The sequence below is a fragment of the Panicum virgatum genome, chromosome 9K (genome assembly GCF_016808335.1).
Source record: "Panicum virgatum strain AP13 chromosome 9K, P.virgatum_v5, whole genome shotgun sequence".
NCBI classification, from domain to species: Eukaryota; Viridiplantae; Streptophyta; class Magnoliopsida; order Poales; family Poaceae; genus Panicum; species Panicum virgatum.
In genome coordinates, this window is record NC_053144.1 from 55,116,769 (window position 1) to 55,122,923 (window position 6,155).

At 45.6% G+C, this 6,155-nt stretch overlaps 1 long non-coding RNA gene across 2 annotated transcripts; it reads left to right on the top strand.

Moving 5' to 3' along the window:
* Positions 1-1,178: 1,178 nt before the first annotated feature.
* On the top strand, positions 1,179-4,658 carry LOC120652429. Of its 2 annotated transcripts, XR_005666575.1 has the most exons (6): positions 1,179-1,426; positions 1,532-2,900; positions 3,005-3,086; positions 3,217-3,311; positions 3,435-3,903; positions 4,436-4,658. It is a non-coding gene; the product is annotated as an uncharacterized LOC120652429 (long non-coding RNA). The 2 variants fall into 2 exon arrangements; XR_005666574.1 differs by having other exon boundaries at positions 1,182-2,900.
* The last annotated feature ends 1,497 nt before the right edge of the window (positions 4,659-6,155 follow it).

Consider the following 6,155-nt stretch of genomic DNA (forward strand, 5'->3'; position numbering starts at 1 on the left):
TACCTTGACCATGGCTAGGCGCGCCAAGGCGCGCGCAAAGTACTCGTTTCTATATATCAATTGCGCACCGCTCTGCGCGCGATGAGCATGGCCACGATAGTAAAAAAATTTTACAGCGTCGGATGATGAATCAGCGGTTCACATTCACTTTACCCGCACAATACTGTAGCAGTAAAATATATCGCTTCCAGAGTTTTCATCTTCCTCCCCGTCGCCTCTCCAGTCTCCCCCTGCATCTGCAGTGCCTGCGACGGTGGCGATGGAGGCGACCGCAGCGGTGGCATCGTGTCGAGGAAGCCGGCACCTGTGGCGGCGCCCCCTCCCTCCCTTCCGTCACCGCGTCCTCCAGCTCCTCCCCCTCGTCGCTTGACTCCACGCTGCCGTCCCCAACGGCTCGCCGCTGCTCTCCGAGCCGACGACAGTGTCGCGGCTGCCTTCGCAGGTTACGGCCTCCGGCACTGGCGCAGGTGGTCTGCTTGGCACTGTAGCACGTGGAGTCGACCTCATCCCCACTGCCGGCAGCTGGCCTTGCGTCTAGCGGGCTCCGCCGATGCCGCTCAAGGTCTGCTCGGCGCCGCAGCACCAGCTCCACCCATGGCGTCGACATGTTGAAGTCGTGATGGCACAGCAGCGCCGACAGCAGCAAGGCCATGGTCATGTTCAAGATGTGGTTCCACGCCACGCACTCACGGCATCGCCTCCTTCCCTCCCAGGCCTGAAGCAGAGGTTCGATTTTTTTTCCATTTTTGACGCGTAACAGGCTGTGGTTCCTAATGCAGGTGCCGGACCTAGCCTCCTGGGGGTGGGAGGCGATGGTGGTGGTGGTGATGCTGCAGGACACAGGGTGGCCGACGGCGCGGTCGGAGCCCGCGGAGGTCGCCGGCAGCGCGTGCCGATGGGCGGCCCCCATCTTGGAGGCCACCAAACTCCCTGCCGCTCGGCAAGGACAGGATCTTGGTTCCCATTCCGGCGACGAGCGGTGGGAGGCGGCCGTGGTAGGAGACTGCCGCGCAGTCTTCGGAGAAGAAGGCGGAGTCGTACAACCCCGTGCAGCTCGCCCAATAGCGCGGCTCCTGCGGGTCACCCTTCCTCGTGTCGCCTCTCCTGCGCTGCCGCGGCTGATGGTCCACCATGAGCTCGGCATCTCCGCTGCCACGAGCTCGAGGTAGCAGAGTAGATGTGGAGCAGCGGAGCAGTGCAAATTTCCTAGCTCCACATTTCTATGTTCTTGATTATTTTTCTTTTCCGCTTTCTTATTGGTCGCCCGCGGTATCCAATTCATGATGATTTTTATAACTATGATTTCATTTATCTCTTTGTTTTGCAGGTTCTACATTCTACAGTCCAATTCACTCTACAGAGGACTGCTACTTACATTAGGGATTTCACAAATCTGTCTTCGTTCCTGTTAATTTTTCTTAGTTAGGTGAGTTGACTGCACATATTTAGCATTCTTAGTCCTGTCGGGTCATCCCGTCGAGGCAGTGACTATTAACTCATTTTCCATTCCCTCTCCAATTCGATAGTGCAGCACAATTAGCTTCTGTGGAAGGAATCTTAAGGTTGCAATACTACCTTGGCAACTAGATAATCCCTTGGACATGTCTTCCATATTTGCTTTGTCTATATTCGCAGTTTAGTTCATCTGTGTATTATGCTGTGTAATTCCTGTCAATCTTCAAGATTGGGCTTCTTCAATAGATCGATTTCTATGAGATTCTATGATTAGTACGATGTTTAGCTGAAATTTCTTTAGAGAATGCTGCTTCCTTCCTTTTGTCTGTCAAATTTGAATCTTGATTGAATGGTCATGATGATAGATCAGTAAGTGATCCATCAGGATAATACATACAGGGCTCAAATTGGATGTGATGAACTAATTTGAGGTAAAAAAAATGTTCCCTAGACAAGCTATTTTTTCGATATTTAATTGGAAAGCACAAAAATTAGTTGTAATTCGATCTATTGGATTATCCTGATGGGATTTTTTTTCAAGATTGGATTCTTCTCCTTTTATTTTTTTCCCCTAAGCATGAGAATGGTTTATGTTACCAATATTAGTTATAGTTCAGAAAGTTCTTTGAGTCGAGTATGCTATCAGATTGAAAGAGCAGTATTAATATGCAAAAATATCTATGCAGGACCAATCCTTTCCTTTTGCTTTCCTTTTCAATGGTGTAAGCAGTCCTGTTGCCGCAGGCTGATTTAGGTGCTAACCCATTTGTTCATCAATTTGACTGCTTCTTTTAGTTACTTTTCCACTATGTACAAACAAAAATCTATGCATGCTATTTCTGTGTCGAACCCCAAAATCCCATCCAATCTTGGCCTCAACCCCAGAACACCCATAATGTGTAAGCTCTAGATCAGGTCAATGATGGTTAAGTGATTTATTCAGTCTAAAATTTGTTTTACATAGCTTCTTCCTAATTCCAAGTATGATGCATTTTTTATCTATCTGCTTTGATTTCAGCTTTGGTGCTTACATTTATTAACTCTGTCATTACTTCCCATGGCCAGGGAGGTATCATTTTCTGGTACTTATTTTTTGAGAGGCCCAGTTCAAATGTGTAGATTAACATGTTGCCTAATCTTTGCAATGGTTAAAATAAATTTGTAAAAGTTCAAGTGAACAAGCTCCTCCCTGTTCTGTACAGAAACTCAAAACATGCAGTGTAAAACTTGGAGAGAATCTAACCATGGAGATAAATTTTTTAACTGGTTATCATTTCTTTTATGTTCGTCACTTAGGAGTTGTTTGCTTACCAATTTCTAAACTTTCAGTTGACCTATAACCTATTTCCCAACAAAGATCCATCAATGGTCGCCAAGAACAAGCATAACAGTAAGGCAACATTGACCAATGAAACAATGATGGCATTAGCAGGCTTTGATCAAAGGTATGATCACCTTTTGATAGCGTTAATAGCCTTCTTTTAATGCTTAATATGGATGCCATTTCTTTCCAAAGAGGTCACAAAGTTCTACAATAATTTGATTTCAGAGATGCACATAATGGAAATGATTTCTTTCCAAACATGTGATCAGGTAGCTCCTGGCTGGATTCTCCATTTTATACATGTCTGGTAAGGTTCCTCTAACTTACCTTAAAAAATAAGCCCCTACAAGTCCTCATGAATTACTTTTTTTTTGGGTCTACGAGGAACTCCACCTCATACTTATACAACAAAAACAATATAAATGGTTTCACATTAGGAAACATCAGCTCTATGAAGATAGTAAATTCTGCATATATGAGCCAAGGCCAAGCAGTCCCAAGCAAAATATATCGTCCACCGAAAAACAACTATGTACTTATGTATTTGTTTTCTATTAATACTCACACTTTTACCTATCCGGCGTTGCCAAAAGCAATCTCATGTAAACAATATTATTCATGGCCAATGATGTTCTCCCTTTCTTTGTTTTCAAAGAAGACATGGCGGCAGTGGCGAACCTGCATTTCCTGGGCTCGCGACTGCGTGAACATCAACTGGGGCCTGGAATTACTTGAACACACTACGTATGGTGCTTACAACAGTGTTGGTATTCCCCATCCTCTTGATGCTCTTGCTACAACACCTAAGGCCTTTGAAACCACCTATGAAAATCCATGTCCACTCCAAACAATGCATCATCCAACATTCACAAGCAATATATCACTCATGTTGCTCCGTATCAACACACCGCATGGCACCACCACATCGTTATGCCTCATTTCTGTCCATTCCTAACCACGACCATCACCTGACCAAGATCAACCGTTGCAATACAGTAACAGTGCATGTACAAAACGATGCTCCAGCGACAAGATGTGAACCCAGTCTTTATTACAAAAATAAAAATAAAAAAACAAGGCAAGATCATGACACTCCCTGGAGCGCCAACAAAAACTTAATACAAGTAAGCATCAGCCATATTCTCTTATTTATTTCAGGAATCAAGTAAGCATTAGTTTTTGTATACATCTACAAATTTATATGGCCTGCAGGTAATTAGAGCCGCGAAAGACACAAGAACTTCATGATCGATTTTTTCTGGACCAATAAAATATTTAGCTATAGAATCTCCGTACAAATATGTACTTCTGCATTTAAATTTCAATGCAAATTATAGATACTAGCTTTAGTGTCATTATGTGTAAATGCACTCCTTTGGTTAAATTCCTATTTTGTACAAAAAAAATATCTTCCGTGATAAATGTTTCATTACAAACATATAAATTTGAAATTTAACTATATCAGAAAAAATAAGATAAAGGTGCCCGCAAAGTATTTTACATGAAGAATAATTGTACTACACCATATAGGGCAAAACCATGCGCTTAGAGCACTGAGCCAAATTGAAAAAAGGTTGCCAGCATCTGCTCCTGCCTTGATACCTTGCAATTAACACCAACTTATCACTAATTCGAATTAAATTGCAATGGTTGCAGATCAGGAGCGGGACAACCATTCACCATTCCACGGAATTTACTTCAACACTGCCTATGCTGGAAGCTGGAAAATGTAATAAGCAGTAGCACTTTTGTATAAATAATTGTACTATTATATATGCCTAATAATATGTGGACATACAATGCAAATGCTATGTCTATATGTATTAATGATGTCCAACCTTAACCTAATGATGGCTAGGCGCACCAAGGCGCGCGCAAAGTACTCGTAATGTTATAGTGATGGGAGCTTCTGGATCAATATGAACAGATTTGTTCCTCCACTACAGACTTGATTTTGTATTTTAGAAACACATACAAACACACCAATTCTTAAAAAACTGTGCACAATACACTTGTCCCCTTGATCGTTAACTTATCTCATATAGCTTTGGATTGTAATCATAATAATTCTTCCTTTTTATAAAAATTTCATCTCGGTCTCTCTTCAGAAAACAAATGTTGCAAGCAACAAGTTGTTAGCATTATTGGTTCATGGGGCAGCGCATTATTGGCTCTGGTGTCAGGACTCAAGAGTAGTGTGTGCTTGCTTCCTAGTTGGCTCCATGAGAAATGTTGAGTACTCTATCCTGCTTGTGATGAGTGAATTGTCAACCGTGCGGTATCATCGTGCGCTTGGTCTTTGGATTGCAGGTACACGGGCGTCGAGTGTCGACGGGGAGCTGCCGTGGAGGTGATGTGGCCGATGGACCGTGCGGTGGACGGCGGTGAAGGGCAGTCCGGACCGGAGCTCGGACCGGGCGGCAGCTATGGCGTCCACTCCTGGATCGAGGGCGCAAGCGGCGACGGAAGGCGGGTTTCTTGGTTTGCGCCACAAAACCAAGGAGGCGGACGGCGGTTGAAGACGCCAAGTCGTGGAGGCACGGGCGTCGGTCTCGGGACTGACGGAGGCGACGGGCGTCGACGGCGTCTAGGGCCTCGCTGCGGGCGAGGAGGTGACAGGTGTCGGGAGGCGTCTAGGGCTGTCAGAAGGCCGAGGCGGGAACGGCGTCTAGGGCCACGGCGTGGAGGCGGGAATCTTCCCGCGCGTGAGGTTTTGGCGGTTTTCTCAAAACCGGCCACCGACCCGGATTTCGCGGACCCTCCAAAACCGCGGACCTGATCTTCATCAAGATGACGGCATCGCGGAGAAGACTTCGTTTCGAAGAAAGAACCTCGGCCGTCGGATGAGATCGTGTACAGGGGGTGCTGCAGGCCAACCGGTCTGACCGGTCCCTGGCACCGGTCTAACCAACCGGTCTGACCGGTCCAGCGTACCGGTCTGACCGGTCCCGCGGGTATAAATACCCCTTCACTTGTGTTAGGTTAATAGCGGCTTTTGTATTTCGTCCGTGAATTGTTCTATCTCCCAGGCCGCCGCCCCTATGTTCCTCTCCCTCCGTTCCTCTCTTTAGAGTAGATTTTGTCCATGGATTGTTGAGACCTTGTGTTGGATTTGATTGGGAAAGGAGGCCCCATCCTCCTTGTGCCCTCTGGGCTTTTTGAATCAATCTAATCCCCTCGTTTTTGTGCCTTGTGTGATGGATTTCGATTTCGTTTTTGGTGCACATGATTGCGAGGATTCTACGAGCTCTTTGTTGTGATTCTTGTGCTTCTAATCCTGTCCCAAACCCTCTGGAATCACGAGCTCTTTTGAATTAGATTTCTTGAGTTCTTGAGAAAACCCCAATCCTTCTTGATCTCCTCTCGAATTCTCAAG